This window comes from Vulpes lagopus, chromosome 21 (genome assembly GCF_018345385.1).
Source record: "Vulpes lagopus strain Blue_001 chromosome 21, ASM1834538v1, whole genome shotgun sequence".
In the NCBI taxonomy this organism is placed as follows: domain Eukaryota; kingdom Metazoa; phylum Chordata; class Mammalia; order Carnivora; family Canidae; genus Vulpes; species Vulpes lagopus.
The window spans coordinates 2,506,101-2,526,404 of record NC_054844.1 but is presented as its reverse complement, the minus strand read 5'-3'; the positions used below and the strand labels follow the sequence as shown (position 1 = coordinate 2,526,404).

General features: G+C 39.5%; 1 protein-coding gene across 9 annotated transcripts in view; it reads left to right on the top strand.

Annotated features, from left to right (window-relative positions):
• ERC1 (ELKS/RAB6-interacting/CAST family member 1) overlaps positions 1–20,304 on the top strand; it is a 549,485-nt gene that overhangs the window by 484,202 nt on the left and 44,979 nt on the right. The gene's annotated exons all lie outside the window — the stretch shown is intronic.

Sequence of the window (20,304 nt, the reverse complement as noted above, 5' to 3'; positions counted from 1 at the left end):
GCCCCCAGGAGCCACAACTCCAGGTGAATTTACTTATCTTATTCCCAACTAGGATTTCTCTGGTAACTGGTCACTAGCCTAGAAATATCTCAAACCCCTTTTCACTACTTTTTTTCTTAAAAGCTGGACAGAGTCCTCTAGAACTGGATTACCATGAAGATAAAGCCATACCCAGTTCCATTTTCCATTCCAGAAGCAGGAAAGGAGTAGGCCTCACTGTATCTCCTAGGTGTGTGTGTGTGTGTGTGTGTGTGTGTGTGTGTGTGTGTATACACTCTCTCCTCTCTACCTGTCAGAATGCACACACAATGCATAAGTAACTATGCGAGGACTTCCTTTATGTGAAACCTTGGTGTCTTGATGCATATCTGAGCTTTTATATAAGACCTGCCCAAGGTGGTGGCCAGCCTCAGCTACACCTTCATCATGCTAGTCTTTGTCACTGTCTTCCTGGTCCTGCAGCTGTAGTCAGGCTTCAGCTTCCGGCGGGTGAAGGTGTACACCATGGACCACCCTACCTTCTCGGATCCCCTCCCCCTCCTGCCATCTCCTGTAAGTGGCTGCCCCCCAAAGCCTGACAGGAAGAGTGCCCATCTGACTCAGAAAAGGATGAGGGCCAGGGCCAAACGGCTGCCTTTATCAAAGACCAGAGCGCCCTTTGACATCACCTACTGCCTGCCTGCTCCTTTGAGCCCATTCCTTCCCTGGGCACTTTTTAATATATCAAAATATTTTTCTGTCTTGGGACTGGGTTTGGACCCCAGCTGGGAGGCAAGAGGGTCAGAGACTGCCTTCCCACCCTACCTTCGGGCCACTTGACTGAGGAAGATTGGGCCCCAGGACCAACTCAGGGGGCAGGGCCTCACCCTACCTCCAGGACCTCTGTTGTCTGGAAAAAGGAACAGAACCTTCAGGGAAGCTTTCCGAGGTCCAGGCCCCAGCTGGTGTTCCCAGCGGAGTGAAGAGGGTCAGCCCTTATCCTTCAGGATCCTAACCTGGGCTGCAGCTCTTGTCCCTTCCCTATTCCTTTAAAGCAATAATGGTCCCCATCCAGGGAGGCTGGCTTTGAAGGAGGAGGCCACTCTCCAAAGACTTTGGTATCCCTGCCCCGTCCCACATCTGGTGAGCCTCTTGAGGAAGTGGTGATCAAAGGAAGGGACCGAGGCAAGGCAGATGCTTCCAGGGTGTGTGCATTCGCATGCACATGTCATCATGTGTCCCTTTGCCAAGCATGGCTGGCCAGACCAAGCCCTATACTGGTGTCCTGACCAGCCTACCTTCTCAGATCCCCTCCCCTCCTGCCAGGGCCCAAGTTACTGTTTTCTGAGCCAGGGGCTGCCTGGGCTGTTGGCACTCACAGTCCTGGAGCCCCTGGGTTGGGTGGTAGGGAGGGGCGGTGGCCCAGCCAGCCTCACCTGCCTCCCACCTGATGCTGCTTACCCCTGTGGGGATCTTGGGGGCTATTTGAGGATATATTTTCACTTTATGATTATTTCACTTTAGATGCTGATTTTTTGTGTGTGTATTTTAATGGGGGGTAGCAGCTGGACCACCAACTTTCCTACACCTACTGTCCACTCTGCTGCTCCCCCAGCTACCCTGGCCCTGAGGTGTGGGGGCTGCAGCGTGTTGCAGAGGAGTGAAGAGTAGAGCCCCAAGTCCTGAAGAGGCCAGTGGACAAGCCAGGTGGGCTATAGGAAAGGGGATTGAGAAAAGGAGAATTTGTAGTCAACACTAACCACTTAACTTGGAAAATAGAAAAGGAAAAAGAAAAAAGGAAAAGAATTAGCCATAATCCCACCACCCTGATACAACCTCAGTTAATATTCGTTACTGTCTTTCTGATGTGTGTTCTTGTCGTAATTGTGATACATGCACAGTTGTGCACTTACAGGTTTCTACTTTCTTAAAAATGTAGTAACCTCCCATCTATGAAACTGCCAAAATATTTTTTCTTTTGTGTCCTTTATGAGGCAGTTATATTATTTTTACAGCCTTTTAGCTTGATAGTAAATAGTACGTTTTGTCTTTAGACCCAATTTGAATGTTGCTCAGTAGCTATATACTCTCCCACAAATCACTTAACTTCTTTTCTCAGCATCAGGTTCCTCATTTGTTAAACGGCAATAATAAAACCTGCAACAAAGGCTACTGTGCAGATTAAATATGTAAGATATTTAGTGCACTTAGCCCTTTGCCTGGCATACAGGAAGTGCTCAATAAATGATAGTGGCAATGACAGTTTTAGTGGTTGTGATACAACCCCAGAATATTTATGAGATCATTAATGCTATGGTTTATTTTACAGATTTCTCCTCTCTCTTAACATTAATTGCACAAGGAACCCATAATCCTAGTAATTAATTTTTCCTGCAGCAATAGAAATTAATCTTCTTTCCTGAATCTCTAATTGAATTGTTCAAGTTTACCAGTATTCCTGAGCAACTATATCGGTACCTCTCCAAGGCCTCAAGTCATGGGAAATTAGCCACACACATTAAATCAGACCTAATTACCTTTCAGAAGCACCCCATGATGGCAGGTGATTTCATCTTCTGGAATTTTCTGACCTGAGAATGATTTTCAGGCAATAGTAAGAAGTAGAAGCTACCACCTTGCACTGTGCTTCTAAAGTAATTCTGGACAGGCGTAATGATTACATGGGCTTAACAGACATAGAGACCTCTTAGACTACATGAGAAAGTTGTAATTTGGGAGAGAGACTTTTCTCTTATGTTTTCTGAAGACATGATTATAGTGTTCCACAGGTATACATCCTACATTTTTGTAGTTTTTGCTGAATAATTTAAGGTGACATTATCTTGTGACTCATATGGTTTATTTCTCTAATTCAAAATTACAGTGTTTTAAATGTGGAATATATGCTCTCACATCCATTGGTTCTTAATGATTATGACCATTTGTCTAATGAGGAAAAGCTATCTTTTTCCTCTTTGGGATATAATTTGTCCCAAATTATATTGGACATGATTGAGACATTCATTTATCCTGGGCAATAAAAATATCCTTGCAGTTTAGGCTCAGTCAGTTAAGCATTCAGCTCTTGATTTCTGCTCAAGTTATAATCCTCAGGGTCCTGGGTTCAAGCCTCATGTAGGGCACTCCATTCAGCAGGAAGTCTGCTCCAGGGTCCTCCTTCTCCCTCTGCCCCTCCCCCTGCTAGTGCACACACACTGTCTCTCTCAAATAAATAAATCTTTAAAATATCCTTGCACTTTGTGTAAAATAAAATTCTTCACATCTTACATAATTTTCACAGTCATCTGAAAACATGAGGACCCTACAATGTTCAATATATATTTATTGAATGAAAAAGCTGGTGAGTTTTTACCCTAAAGGAAAGTTACATGTTTTTGTTTTTGTTTTTCTTTTTCTTTTTTAAGGTAGGCTATACACCTTGCACAGTGGTACATGTCAGGCTTGAACTCACAACCCCAAAATCAAGAGTTGCATGCTGTACTGACTGAGCCAGCCAGGCACCCCAGAAAGTTGCTTATATTTTATTTAAGGTTTTATGCATTTTAAGTAGTAGATATTTTTAATGTTTTAATTTCATCTTAATAAGTTATTTATCCTATAATCTGACACCATTCATGTGTATCAGTTTCTCAGCTTGATTTTAGCTCCAGTCAATATCTAGGGTACCTTCTAGAATAACATCATTAAGTTCACCACCCACACCTACCAGCGAACATATGATAGGACCCCTTTTTAATCATTTTGGAAGACCGGCCTAGCAGTTGCCTATTATATCACGTTTTTATTTTATAGAGTTATGTTTTGGAGAATATGATTTGTTGTTTTTTTAAGATGTTATTTATTTATTCATGAGAGACACAGAGAGAGGCAGAGACACAGGCAGCGGGAGGAGAAGCAGGCTTCAGGCAGGAGCCCGATGTGTGACTCGATCCTGGAACTCCAGGATCAGCTCAACCTGCTGAGCCACCCAGGCATCCCTGGAGGATATGATTTGAATCACATTTTATCTGAACTATTAGACAACCTTGTTACAATAGGGTTCTAAAGTATTCCTTTCATTAACTTGTCCTCAGCTTCTCACTAATTTGTTATTTTCTATACATTCTCCCTGTCTTTAATATTACTATCTGTTTTGGGTTAAAGGAATATTTTCTTGGATACAAAAATGCGTCATCAACCAAAACAAAAGAGTTATTCTCCATTGATGTGTCTTCCTCCTTCTTCCTGATCTGAGGATGACGAGGCTAAAGTTTCCAGCTGGATCTGGCAGTCAGCATTTCTGGGATAAATTAAATGAGCACACTTGATTGAGGTGTAGCTGGACTGTATCAGTGTCTTCCTATTATCCTGGGAGATCAAAGCAGAGCACAAAATGGGGGTTAGTCTTTAAAATATTCAAAACAGATGGCTGGTTCTTTTTGGTGAAAATTCAGATTTTAAGGCAAACCACTTGTTAGCAAGACTTCATTTCTTTTCATTGAAAGAATAGTCAACATTGAACATATACTACTCTTTCTTCCTCAGTTTTAAGAGTAGAATCACAGACTTTTTGCATGAGAAGGGATTTGGCAAAACTAGAAAGCACTTGGACTGTCTGGGTTCCTTTTCACGTCAATATAAAATAATTCAAATTTTGCTTTTGGCATTTTGGGTATTAAATGAAAATACCTTAAATGTTTAGATTTTCATAGTCATTTTGTTGGTGGGTCACTCTTTAAAATCTAGCATTCATATTGTTTTATCTTCCAGAAATTGAACCAGGATGTTGATTTCCTCACTTCGTGTTTTAACAAACTGAAAGCCCCATTCTCCACAATCCTTTATCATTGACATCTGAGTCCTAACTTCACATAGAATAATTCTGTAAGTGTAGTTTGAGATTTTTATCATTTGATTTAAAACTGACTGAAATGAGAAAACTAACTCTAAAATATTTATTGGGAGTCTACTCCCAATCCATATACTGCTTTAGGTATATGGATTAAAATATATGTTTCAAGACTATACAACAAATACGAAACTACATTTTCTCAAACAGAAAAGAATTATACAAGGTACAATGGGAAAGCCCGCCCAGGCCTCCACAAGAGACTCAAATTTTCACAGAGAAGGTGACACTTGAGCTGCCTCTTAAAGGAGCAGTTAGCATTTCCCCAGCAGATATGATTTTAGACAATGTCATAGAAGCATAAACAGCATAACAAATTTAGTATGCTCTTAGTTTATGATGGATAGTGCTTAAGGTATATATTATTTCTACATAACATATTAACCCGAACTTGGCAGCATAAAGAAAACAGTAAGCCTTTATTATCTCAGTGGTTTCTGTGGGTCAAGAATTCCGGAACCTCTGAACAGCTTAGTCCTTACGTAGAATGTCTCATGGGGTTACAGTCAAGATGTCAGTTGGGACTGCAGTTATCCAAAAACTTGACTGGGATAGGAATGGAGCATCCAGTTTTAAAGATTTTTTTTTAAGATTTACTTATTTATGATAGACATAAAGAGAGGCAGAGACACAGGAGAAGGGAGAAGCAGGCTCCATGCAGGAGCCTGACTTGGGACTTGATCCCAGGTTTCCAGGATCACACCCTGGGCTGCAGGCAGCGCTAAACCGCTGCGCCACCGGGGCTGCCCTGGAGCATCCAGTTTTAAGATGGCTCATCCACAGTTCATGCTGGTTCTTGGCAAGAACCTTCGGTTCCTCGCCAAATGGATTTCTCCCCCAACAAGGTGGCTAACTTCACCCCAAATAAATGATTCAGGAGAAGAGAACAAGGATGAAGCCACAAATGGTTTCTGTGACCTAGAATCAAAAGTTACATACCATCACTCTTATCATATTCTGTTCCTTAGAAGCAGGTCACTAAGACCATCCCACATTTAATGGAGCAGAGTATTTTAGGCTCTCCTTTTTGATAAGAGGTGTGTCCTAGAATTCATGGGCTTATATTAAAATACCCCACGTGTCAGGATAGGGAGATGACAAGCCATGAGGCTGATGCAGTCAGCAGGTAGATCATGAAGACCTTAGTGTGCCTTTGCAGTCTATACAGGATGGACAAAAAGGAATACTGGAAACAAGAAGGCCAATTAAGATTCATTTCTTATTTTGTCCTGGAGAGTAATGTTGAAAGCCAGAATGGATGCAGTGGTGGAAGAGTTAGTGAAGCAGGAATATATTCAGTATCAAAAAACATTAATTCTTCTAAGAAATGTCCCAGATTGTTTCTAATCTTCTTTGGTTCAGAAAATAGAGAACGGGGGATCCCTAGGTGGCTCAGCAGTTTGGCGTCTGCCTTCGGCCCAGGGCGTGATCCTGGAGTCCCAGGATCGAGTCCCACATTGGGCTCCCTGCATGGAGCCTGCTTCTCCCTCTGCCTGTGTCTCTGTCTCTTTCTGTGTCTCTCATGAATAAATAAAATCTTAAAAAAAAAAAGAAAGAAAGAAAGAAAGAAAAAAAAATAGAGAACACAGTCTGAATGCCCAGTTACCATTCAGAAAGTTACCTTGTCCACAGGGACTATTCAGATAAAAAGCAGTTAATAAAACCTGCATGTTCTATAATTGTTCAAGGTGAGAAGCATCAGCTGTGAGGTATAGCCACTAACTGAGTAACATAGCTCCTACCCATATTTACAGGTCATGTTACCTCTTCAGGTCTTGAAATTTTCATTTAGAAAGTAGAGTGAGGAGAAGGGGAGTAGATGACCTACATGATCTCTAAAATTCCTCCCATCTTTTATGTTCTGTCCTGAAAATGAGTACAGGATGCTGTTTTGATCCCATTAATGTTTAATTTTTGTTTAACCTTGAGAATGTTTGACTCGATAGAAATATTTGACGTATTCACAAACATTTAAATCAAGATAGACCCACTGTCAGGGAATTTTCACTGAATATTTGCTGGAGCTGAAACCAAGTTAATTCCATTTAATTTTATCAATTTTCCATATGTGTAATTGAAAACATCCAATTTTTTCAATATTCTTTTTCTACTGAACCATTTTAGTATCGGTTCTTTTCAATATATAATGTATAATGATTTTATTTATCATTCAGAGTTTTGCCCATATCAGATTTTACTAATTATAACTTTCTGCAACTGAATTTTCTTTCTATGCTTATTGCCAAATTCATTTTTCTATTTCACCATTGTTTTGTTTTGTTTTGATATTACTCCTTTTATTTTTTTTAAATTTATTTATGATAGTCACACGCAGAGGGAGAATCAGGCTCCATGCACCAGGAGCCTGACGTGGGATTCGATCCCGGGTCTCCAAGATCATGCCCCAGGCCAAAGGCAGGTGCCAAACCGCTGCGCCACCCAGGGATCCCTCAATATTACTCTTGATGCAAATAATATTCATTGTGAATTGATTTTTCTTTCATTTCATTTTTTTTAATCATGATAAATGTATTCTCTTTAATCTTCATCCTCTATTTTCTCCATCCTCCTACCTACCTCCCCTCTGGTAACCATCAGCATGTTCTATATTTAATAGTGTGGTTTTTGGTTTACCTTTCCTTTTTTTTATTTTACTCATTTGTTTTCTTTCTTAAATTTCATATATGAGTGAGATCATATGATGTTTGCCTTTCTCTGACTTATTTCACTTAGCATAATACTCTGGCTCCATCCACGTCATTGCAAATGGCAAGATTTCACTCTTTTTTATGGATGAATAATATTCCATTGTATATATAGACCGCATCTTCTTTATCCATTCATCTATCAATGGACACTTGAGCTGTCTCCATAGTTTGGCTATTATAGATCATGCTGCAATAAACATAGGGGTGCCTGTATCACTTTGAATTAGTGTTTTTGTATTCTTAATAAGTAGCCAGTAATGCAATTACTAGATCATAGGGTAGTTCTATTTTTAATTTTTTTGAGGAACCGCCATCTGTTTTCACAGTGACTGTACCAGTTTGCATTCCCGCCAACAGTGCACAAGGTTCCTTTTTCTCCACATCCTCACCAAAACTTTTGTGTCTTGTGTTTTTTATTTTAGCCATTCTGACAGGAGTAAGGTAATAATCTCATTGTAGTTATGAATTGAACTTTTTAATGGTTATTATTACTTATTTCTTAACTAGTCTTTGAGAAAATTATAAGAATTTCTTAATATTACACTTAACCCTGTCGTCTGCAATTGATCCATTGTGGGGATTGGCAGATTTTTTTATAAAGATTCATACAGTCAATAGTTTATATTTTATGAACTCTGCACTCTGTTACCACTATTCAGCTCTGCTGCTGCAGTGTGAAAGCAATGTGTAAATAAATGAGCATGACTCTGATCTAATACAACTTTATGGGTGCTGAAATTTGATTTTTATATAATTTCTACATGTTATCAAATATTCTTTTCTCTCTTTTCAACCCTTTGAAAACATAAAAACCATTCTTAGATGATGGATTATAGAAAAACAGGCAGTGGTGTTAAATTTGGTTCATGGACTGTAATTTACCAACCTCTGGTCTATTGCTCAACATTTCCCATGTTGTTATCTCACTGTCCACAGTAGTTGGCAGAGCTAAATACAGATGATAGGGTTAAAATGTCCTCAGGGTCAGAATGTCAGCTAAAGGAGCACTCGGGTGGTTCAGTCAGTTGGGTACCTTCCTTCGACTCAGGTCATGGTCCCAGAACCCCAAGATGGAGCCCCATGTCAGGCTCCTTGCGCAGCAGGAGGTCTGCTGCTCCTTATCCCTCTGCCCCTTCCCCTTCCTCTTCTCTCACTCACTTGCTCTCTCAAATAAGTAAATAAAATCTTTTTTTTTTTTTTTAAAGAATGTCAGGGATGTCTGGGTGGCTCAGTGGTGGGCGTCTGCCTTCAGCTCAGGGCGTGATCCTGGGATGCCTGGATCGAGTCCCACATCAGGCACCCTACATAGAGCCTGCTTCTCCCTCTGCCTTTGTCTCTGCCACTCTCTCTCTGTCTCTCATGAATAAATAAATAAAATCTTTTTAAAAAATTGTCAGCTAAAGCTATGAAGAATTACTTATATTTTACATGGACTTGAATGCATTTTATAGATGATGAAATCGATTCTTGAAAATAATAGTTAATAATTTTTGAAGGAATTTTCTATATAGTAGACACAGGAGTATTACAACCCCGTAAAATACACTGTATACACTGTATACAACCCCCAAGTAACTGTCCTAGGTCTCATAGTGGGAATGTTGCAGAGCCTGGAATTAAACCAATCTCCAGAGCCAATGTTCTTAACTACTCCACAGTATTGCTGTAGAGTTTTTCACTTCCTCACAGAGCTACCAATACAGTGCAAATGTTCTATAGCAGATAACATCAGTGATACAAATCTGACTCTGGTAAGGGCAGCCTCTGGGTGAAAAAGCCTTTCTTCACCGGTCTTTGAAACTAGATGCCCAGTAATTAACATTACCAGCCAAGGCCCTGCCTGCTTATGGCTACCATGTTTGAGTTATGTTTATGGCCACAGCTAGCCACATTGCCTTCCTTGGCACTAAAGAATGGAGGCTACTGTGTCTGCTTGGAGTGTGGTGCTGTAAGGTGTGAGATGCCACAGCAGCTTTTGCCAAATATTCAAGTCAGTAAGATTCTAAGTTAAATCATAAGATACAGAGGACCATCTACATTACTTTAATTCCATAGTTAACTAGCAAAAAATTTCATGAGTGAAGTAACTAACAGGAAAGCAGATAAGGCAAGCAGCCAGGCAAACAAATGTGGTTTCCTGGAAGGTACAAGTTGTAATTGCTCCAAGAGACACTGGGATGCAGGATTTCCAGCTCAGAGGAGCCTGATGCCTGCCAATGAAACCATACAGTATGGGGGCGGGGAGGGGGGTGTTAAGTAATACATGAACCTGATGTTTTATTCTTCTGCACAGAAAAATATGATCGTTTAGATGGACATGTTAATGAAATCAGGGAAATCTGAAAACCATCGGGTACATAAAACATACACCACTGAACTCACAAGATAGTCTGAGACACAAATGTCAGGCTTAGAATGGCTTTGCAGTATTCTTTGAAATGATACATCTGGGAATAATGTGAATATGGTTTATAAGATAGACAAATACAGAAGTACACCAAACCAAATGAGACCTTACTGCTTAGATGAAGATGGCAAAGACTTTGCTTCCTGTGGATGATCTAAGGCTTTCTATTTCTTATCAGCATTAACAGCTCAATATGTAAGGTTTCAGCTGCTGAAGCCTACAAAGCAACAGAGTATGAAGAAACCCCTCAAATTGTATTTGAGCAGATTGCTTAAAGCATGGAGAGAGCTGTTCTTTCTATTAGTTGCTGTGAGTGACACTGAAAGTATACTCTCTGGAAGGAGACCAAGAAGAGCACTAATGACATCAGCAGGTTAACATGGTGAAGCGAAGATGTATTCTACATTCTCTTGTTGCTTTTCCACTTTGCTTCATCTTTAGAATTGGAATTTCTACTTCACTTTTTCATTCTGTTTCCTATTTTCTAAACACCCATCATGTGTTAGGTATTCTGATTATATCAGAAACATGGTCTATGTCTTTTGTATTTCCTCACTAAAACTGTTAAAAATTTGAATGTGGGTCCATAGGTTTGGTAGCTTTTTCATGAGGACTAAAAGCTGGGGCTAGAGCCTGGTAGATAAAAGAAATATGAAGATTCTGTACAAACATAACCTTTTCCCCCACTATCAAGTGACTTTACAGCTATACTAGGAGCCTCCCTACTCTGTTGAATATCATAACTTCACCTGCTTCAGCCTAGACCGACTCCCATTTCTGGATCCTTGGAGCTTTCTCCCTTGGTCTGCTGGCATTTTTTTACTTGCTAGGAACTCTGCCATTTTTCCTCAGCATCTGTCAGCTCTGTCAGAGCACTTGTGTTCTTTCTGACCACTCTGTTCCTTGCATTCTTTTGGGACTGCTGTACTCTGCCATAGACTTCAGAGTTGATCATTAATCAATACTTAATAAGCCCTGTCTTAGATCAGAGGGAATCAGGGCACATGGATCCTTCTTCCAAAAATTGAGTCATACATACACAAAAAGGCTTGGCCTGCCCCAGGTTCCTTAATCCTGAATTCCCCCTAGCTGTTAAGTTATGTAACATCAGTCACAATTTGTAGGATTTCTGGTATTTTTATGATGAGCCTATTTTGTCATAGTAACATTTTTATCCTCAAATAATAAAGCTTTGCTTAGCATCAGCCTACTAGTAATAATGAAATGGTGATATCCATCAGAGTTTGTGTTTTGCTAAGCAATTTTAAGTTTTAGAGGGAGGAGATTAATTCAGTGACTATATGGGAGGTTTTATTCTCAAAGAAAATGAGTAGAGAAAACCATCTTCCTAATTTTTGTTTTCCCCAAATTTTTTTTTCTTCCACCCAAAGCCTGGATTACTCCAAAGGTGAAAGAGGTAATGTTTAGAAATCGTTAATCCGTGGGATTTGTTGTTCATGGTGTATAAAATTTTCAGAAAGAATTTGCTTTTGGGATCCCTGGATGGCTCAGCGGTTTGGCGCCTGCCTTCGGCCCAGGGCGTGATCCTGGAGACCCGGGATTGAGTCCCACATCGGGCTCCCTGCGTGGAGCCTGCTTCTCCCTCTGCCTGTGTCTCTGCCTCTCTCTCTCTCTCTCTCTCTCTCTCTCTCTCTGTCTCTCATGAATAAATAAATAAAATTTTAAAAAAAAAAAGAAGGAATTTGCTTTTTAAATATGATTTCCTATGGCAGCCCGGGTGGCTCAGCGGTTTAGCGCCGCCTTCAACCCAGGACCTGATCCTGGAGACCTGGGATCGAGTCCCATGTCAGGCTCCCTGCATGGAGCCTGCTTCTCCCTCTGCCTGTGTCTCTGCCCCTCTCTCTCTCTCTCTCTCTCTCTCTCTCTCTCTGTGTGTCTTTCATGAATAAATAAATAAAATCTTTAAAAAATAAATAAATAAATATGATTTCCTGATTGACTATGGCAGACATAAATCCAAGGATACCTCTGTCAGAGCAGCCAAGATCCCTCATATATTCTCAGATATATGATATTTTTTGATATGTATGTTTTGAATGGAAATAAAGATTCTTCATGCTGGTAGGTCAGGAGGAGAGAGGTAGAGAGGAAAGGAAGAGCAGCATAGTGATGCTGCTTGGGTGAAAGTAGGGGATGCATACCCTAACCTCTCCTGGAATTCACTGTGACCTCAGTAGGATCCTAGCTTTATTTCAATCTATAGTAATGAGAAAAAGAAGTTAAGGAGTCACCCTTTGTGCCTCTTGTCATGGTACTGGTTTCAGTTCTTGAAGTGCTCTTTTATAATATCCAGAAACACACCTATCCTTTCAGTTGGCAGAGTTGTGCTCAAGCTGAAAATAAATGGCTAAGGGCCATTTTGCTCAGATCTTTCCTTTCATCTTTTCCTTGTCACCCTCCTGCCACTGCAAGCACATAACTGTGCCTTCTCATACACACCAAATCATGTGTCTCTAACCTGTCAGTTTGTTTCCTGGTTATTTCTGATTTTAACTTTAAGAGATCAAATTCTTATATGTAAATAATCTTTCTCTAAATAGCACAGACACCCATTTCTGATATCTGTACATAGCTCCAGATACATTTATGTTGTCCCATGCATTCCAAGTGATAGACACTCCTTCTCTCCCACTTATACCTGCCTTGGCCATGTTCTTGTTAAGCACCATTTAACGAGGAGCCATGTTGACAGAGAAAATATTAAATGATCTCTTGCTATGCTAGAATGAGCCCCTCAGTGGCCACAGCCTCTCTGTGAGCATTCCACAGTGGACTTCTAAATATCTACGTAGTCCTATTGCATTTGATTTGACACTATAGTTGAAATAATAATGACTAATGGCAAACTATCTTTGTCTACCCCTTCAACTCTTTAAGATGTACACATACACACCTTTAAACTGACCTTGAGGGGGATCCCTGGGTGGCGCAGCGGTTTGGCGCCTGCCTTTGGCCCAGGGCGCGATCCTGGAGACCCAGGATCGAATCCCATATCAGGCTCCCGGTGCATGGAGCCTGCTTCTCCCTCCGCCTGTGTCTCTGCCTCTCTCTCTCTCTCTCTGTGACTATCATAAGTAAATAAAAATAAAAAAATAAAAAAAAATTAAAAAAAAAATTAAAAAAAAATAAAATAAAATAAAAAAAAATAAATAAACTGACCTTGAAATAAGCTAATCACAAAACAGTCCCCTCTAGACACTAGCCTCTGTTTGGGAGCTCTTATACAGATAAACTACCCAATCTCATAGTTACTAGATAATCACACTTGACTCTTTTCTGTGTTCCTATAAACTGAGAAGGAGCCAATGGATGTGCTCCCTATAATGTATCTTCACATCCTTTCTTATGTCATTCCTTGTTTGTTGACGTACTGGCAAGGTTAGAAGGTTCCACTTGGTCTTCTCTTCCACTTCCAGTGCAGTTGGTACATTTCATTAGAGAAGAAAATGAGATGTTGTGATAGGTTGTTATTGTGGTTTGCCCAGCAGGCAACAAGTATGCTACTGTTTTTCAAATCCATCTGTCTAGCAGTCATGTAATCATGCCAAGTACAGTTGTACCTGACTGTAGCAGTTATAGCAGGGGTACTTTAGACACCAGATCTCAAAGGATCAAATAAAGCATGAGTTCCAATTTCAGTACTCAGGTATGTGCACAGGCATGCAAGGAGTTGAAGCTGCCATTTTTGCCTGTGGCCAACTGCCTAGCTAGTTTTTTCCTTTTAAACATAGCATCAGCTTTCATTTGGCTCCCCTACTCAAAGAGTAGGAGCCTCTCTTCTGCCTCATTTTTCTCCCCCATCCCTAGAATTTTTTCCTCATAATTTCTCATTCCTAAGTAAATAGCCGTGGAACTTGACTATAGAATGGGGAAGTCATTCATCTGTTTTTTTTTTTTAAGATTTTATTCATTTATTCGTGAGAGACACACAGAGAGAGAGAGAGAGAGAGAGAGAGAGGCAGAGACACAGGCAGAGGGAGAAGCAGGCTCCATGCAGGGAGCCTGATGCGGGACTCAATCCTGGGACTCCAGAATCACGCCCTGGGCCAAAGGCAGGCGCTAAACCGCTGAGCCACCCAGGGATCCCCTGTGGTAAGATTTGTGATTAACGTTTATTCATCTCAGTGACCCCAGTGGTCTTTGGATCTGAACTCCTAGCGATAGCTGAGTATTTACTATTCCTCTCCTTTACCCAGTGTTAAAGAAAAAAAAAATATCCATTCTCATTTAAAAACAGTAAGACAGACTTTATTCAGGACCATTGTGATAGGTATAGGGACCACTGCAATGGAGTTTTTCAGTGGGCAGAAAGATTGTGCTTAATAATCTTTGAAGTGAATACAACAAAAATAATGGAATTGGTTAGGTAGGGAGCAGGGTGGGGATCAGTGGACAGTTGCTTACTGAGAGGACACATCAGGGCGAAGTGCATTCTGGCTAAACTGACCCTATAGGATCCATGCTAAAGGCAGGCTGGATATCAACCTGGGGAATGGTGCAGGATGAGGAACCTGATCTGACATTTATGGCGATTAAATAGCAAGAATGGGAGATTCTTAATAAACCAATTTAGCAGAATTCTTGCTAGGGCTGGGCAATGTAGAGATGAACACAGAAGCCACAAATTTAAGGCGCAGTTGAGAAGAGAGTTCAGGGAAGCATAATTAAAGTTAGGTTAAAGAGAGAATTTTTGTCACCAGTATATAGATATAGTCCTGAGAATGTTAATTGAGCTGGTCTAAATTTTTCATTAACTGTCATAATGATAGCAGGTCTTTTGTAAGGGAGGCTGAAGAAAGGATTCTGATTTGCTGCAGAATTCATATTTGAGTTACTTAGTAAATATTTCTAACACAAGGAATATTCTGTATTGTTTTCCTTTTGTCATGATCTTTATTTTTGGCTTGGAAGATAAATGTAAGATGGTCACATTCTATAAAATAGTAGATAAACGTGAAAAATAGTTATGAAATGAGGGTCAGGATTGGGAGCCTTTAAGTTACTTGCCTTTAATTTTGGGTTATGTGTAAATTTTTCCTGAAATTTTGGAGGTTTATTGACGATAAGAAAAGCAGCTGTGCTACTATAGAATTGATTTTCAATGACTAGTCCTCTAAAATGAAGTCAAAAGCTATTAAAATTCCCCAAATTCTCAATTTTAACAATAAGGTTTGGTTTTTGATGGGGGCCATATAGGTTTATCTCATAAAGTGATATGAAGTTTTGACTTTTTATGGGTTATTTTGAGAGTGCAGACCTGGTAGGCATATCTTTGTTCAGTGTACCTCTTGCAGGAGAAGTATCAAGAGGCCATTCTCAAATGTATGTATTTTTTTTTTCTATTTGGTAGGATTAAAAATGGGTAAGGACTGTAACACCAAAAATATTTAGAGAATCCATTAATGTCCTCCCGTTTGGGCTTCAAATAGGAAAGTTAATTAAGAAGTTGGAACTCAGGGGTGCCTGTGTGGCTCAGTCAACTAAACATCCAACTCTTGATTTTGGCTGAGGTCATGATATCAGGGTCATGAGATCAAGCCCCATGGTGGACTCCATGCTGAGTGTGGGGCCTGCTTAAGATTCTCATTCTGCCTCCCAAAAGAAAAAAAAAAAAAAAGAGGTTAGATCTCAGGGACTATTAAAATTTTTTAAAAACTTGAATTTTACAACTTTTTGCATGAAGACTAAGTTAAGCTAAGCTTCAAATCAAGGCAAAGAGAGGGTGTCTGCGTGGCTCAGTGAGGTAAGCATCTACCTTCAGCTCAAGTCATGATCCCAGGGGTCGTGGGATTGAGCCTGCATCCGGCTCCCTGCTCAGGGAGGAGTCTGCTTCTCCCTCTCCCTCTGCCGCTCACCACCTGCTCATTCTCTCCCCCCGCCCCTTTCTTCCCCTCTCTCTGTCTCAAATAAATAAAATCTCAGGGCACTTGGGTTGCTCAATGGTTGAACGTCAGCCTTTGGCTCAAGTCGTGATCCTGAGTTCCTAGGACTGAGTTCGGCATCAGGCTCCCCATAGGGTGCCTGCTTCTCCCTCTGCCTATGTCTCTGCCTCTCTGACTGTGTCTCTCATGAATAAATAAAATCTTGATGCAATAAATAAAATCTTTAAGAAATCAATCGAGGCCAAGTTTATTTAGCAATTTAAGTGTTTTCCTGAAGTAAACTTCAAAAGTAAACTTAAAGATAAATCATGAATTTAATGCATTTCAGGTTTTATATACAGTCAACCATTTGTTCCATTATTTCATGATTTTTTTAAATGTATACTAGAACCACACCTATTTTAAATATTCTCTTCGCTAAAATAAATGTGAAATGGCATGGCACAAAGGCATTCACTAAATGTTAAGTGAATTATATAACTTTAGTTTCACTATATGTTATTTGATATGCAGCATATCTAATCAATGTAGCAAAAATATTTATGAGGATTACTATATTTTTTTTTTAATTTTTTTTTTATTTATGATAGTCATACAGAGAGAGAGAGGCAGAGACACAGGCAGAGGGAGAAGCAGGCTCCATACACCGGGAGCCCAACGTGGGATTCGATCCCGGGTCTCCAGGATCGCGCCCTGGGCCAAAGGCAGGCGCCAAACCGCTGCGCCACCCAGGGATCCCCGGATTACTATATTTTTTTAAGAATTCTATCCTTTCACCGAATAGCTGCACTTACGTGAAAACGTAATACAAAGCTCCAAACCTTTGTGAAGAGACTTACACTATCCTTCATCTTTCTGAAGCTGAAGTCCTTTTTTGACCAAGAAGATAAACTTAGTTATTGAGGAGAAAAAGGCTTTGAAACTAGATTGATGAATTTTATTTTCTTGTTTCATTTTTTACTTTTCAGAATTAGCTCTCTGCTGGGCCTCTGGACAAGAATTCAATTAAGATAGTAATGTCTCTGGGAAGTTAATATGTTACTTGTTCTGGGACTTTCTTGATGTACCTACTTTGGGGGACAGAAGTATAATGGTAACCCAGTGAGAAGTCAAAACTACCACTAGCATTTATGCTGTTAACATGTGGACGTTTGAACTTGCCTCTGAAAGCTTCAGCAGCAGAGAAAGAGGAACAAAAAAATTTTTGTAGCCAATTAAGGGCAGTGAGTTAACTACAGAAGAATCATAGTAAATTTAAAAATAAATTACCAGGAACACAGTAAATGATCAATAAATATTAGTTTTTTTAAAAAATGGTATCTTCCAATTTTTTTTAAATGGTATCTTCCAAACAACAAAATATGAGTTACCCCAAAGGTAAATGCCTAAGTCCCAAATAATATTCAGTACCTATTCATTCAGTCTTTATCGTAAAGATACCCCATTCCTTTCAAAATGAATTCCTAGAATGTGTTACAACAGATTAACCTATACTTAGAGTACATGTCTGACACAGAAAACAGAGTAGGAAGAGAAAAGCAGGCTATATACTGGACTAATTAGGAGTCTCACTCTGCACATTCCCTCTTGGTATGAAGAGCCAAATGGTCTAAGAAAGTATGTTTAGATATCAGAGGTAAATGGGTTGCAGAAATGGAATACTCTGGAATTTTCAGTTACAATCTACATCGAACAATACAGGAGCAACTCATCTGTCTTCTCAAAAACCTTTACCCATCTAATCTCACTTAAGTGGAAAGGAGGTTAAAAAAAACACTGCAGAAGATCACTGTCCTCTGTCAGCATATGTCATCAAATGCTGGCCTGTGAAGTCAGTTTGAGAATCGAGTACGTAAGCAAATAAATCCTTGCAAGAAGAAACAAAGCAAAGCTATCTGTATGTCAACCAAAAAGTCTCTCATTCCTTTTTACAATTTTAATTCTTTTCCTTAACAATTTGGTAAATATAGGATTGGGGGAATATTGCCATTTGGCATTATATTTTATATAAGCAGAAGTTGTCTTGACAAGTTCACTTTTTAACTTCTTTTATCCAAAAAAGGTGTATAACTATTGTTCTGCATAACTATAGAATTAATGTGGCCTTACCACATTTCTGATCGTTTTTGGTAAGACTTCTTGGCAGTATATTGAGGTTACATGTGGACAGAAGACATAATTTATGGAAGGCACCCTCATTCTACTTGGCAAGTGTCCCTCTTCCCTCTTGAGATTAGACAGTGGCAGTTCCACCTTGTGGGAAATGTGATTTCTTTTCTAAGTGGCCTGAAAGTAAGATAGAAGGGAAAAGGAAGAGATAAGGGCATTTCCTACATGATTGACATGGTTAAAATGTGTCCCAGAGAGGTCAAAGTGATTTTTTCTTTTTTCTTTTTTTTTTTTTTTCTTTTCTTTTTTTTTTTTTTTTAGTGGTAGATTTGGGAATATGCTATTTGGGCTGTTTCCTATGCTTTCACATAGTAAACTCTATGGGGTTTTTTTCTTTTTGTTTTTTTTAAGTGATTTCCTTTAACATGGAAAGAAAGGACAGACATCTGGGCTATTACTTTATCATGGAAAAAATGTCAAATTCCATCATTTTTTAACTTTTCAAATTTGACTTTGAAAAATTCTAGAGTGCAAAAGACTCTCATGGTTTTGGTTTTGTTTTGACTCTCATGTTTTTTAATCAGTTAGCACTTCAGCATGAAATGCATTTAAATCAACTTGAAATTTATCTTTAAGAGCAAGGACCTAAAATGAAAGAAAAAATTTTTTTAAGATTTTATTTATTCATGATAGACATAGAGGGAGAGAGAGAGAGGCAGAGACACAGGCAGAGGGAGAAGCAGACTCCATGCCGGGAGCCCAATGCGGGACTTGATCTTGGGACTCCAGGATCACGCCCTGGGCCAAAGGCAGGCGCTAAACTGAGCCACCCAGGAATCCCTAAAACGAAAAATTTTTTCATCTCAAGTCATATAGTGGTGAGGTAGTGTCTTTCTAAATTCCATTTACTTATAAGAAATTTGACTTCTCCAGTACTACCATTTATCACATTGTCCCCTTTCTCTGTGGTCATTTCTATGCCAGTTTTCGCATTCAAACATTGATTATCTGAGATACCAGCTTATTCAGCCTTGTAGCCCAGATGTGATAACAACTATAGACACACACACAGAATAGGAATAAGTGGAAATCCCAAAAGGGAACTCCCTCCCCCAAATTTGTTATCAGTGTGTCTATGGAAGAAAAGGCCAAACTTAAAAAAAAAAAAAGTAAAATGAAATAGGGATGCATTGTGTGGAGGCCTTAAGGGTTGGGTGTGTGGTAATAGAACCATGACTAGGCAGTTTAGTTACTGAAGTGCAAAGTGTGCATGCATTTAAAGAAATACTGCTTTTAGGGCAGCCCAGTGGCTCAGCAGTTTGGCGCTGTCTTCAGCCCAGGGCGTGATCCTGGAGACCCGGGATCAGGTCCCAACTCGGGCTCCCTGCATGGAGCCTGCTCCTCCCTCTGCCTGTGTCTCCGCCTCTCTCTCTCTGTGCCTCTCATGAATAAATAAAATTGTTTAAAAAAAAAAAAAAAGAAATACTGCTTTTAAACTGCTTTTAAAGATTATGCTTTGGAATTCCATATAAAACTTTCTGCAGTGAGTATGCATTTGTGGTCAGAAATAAAATGCAACTCTTTTCAAGAGATTGGAGATGTTTGTGAAAAATCATCCAACTTTCCAAATCCTCTGCTTTAACTGAAACAATCCCTTCCTTCTGTGATTGACAGTATTAATATGTCTATCGTAGGTAGGAAATGCCAGATAGAACTGGTACCATGAGCCTGCTGACTCGGGTTCTCTTATAGAACCCAAGAGCCTTCCACACCAGCACCCAAGTGTTTAACCTTTATCTTAAAGAATTGTGTATGTGAGTTTAAAAAGTAAAATAATGCTAAGTTGATTTACTTTCTCTGGTTTGTATATCCAGGCTTCAGTTTCTATCATATGTAATATTAAATAGGCCTAAACTCTGAACTCTGATCTCTTTAGTAAGCTAAAAGTTATTTTAGCCATTAAGCCCTGGCTGTTCCCTCTCAATTATCTCATGGAAATAATATCAGAAAGAGGAAATGTGGTATATTTATAAAGCAACCATTAAAAACCATGTTTTCCAGGAATACATGATGTTGGAATAGTACTTATAATACAGCACTGAACAGATAAACAGTGTATCAAGCAAAAGTGTTAAAAGCTGATGTATAAAAGTTTGTAAAAAGACATACAAGAAGATCACCAATGTTGCAAATGGTAGTCTTGTTGGAGCACTGATAGCCTATTTTATTACTTTATTACTATTTTACTACTTTTATACTTTTTCCCCATATTTTTCAGAATAAAACATG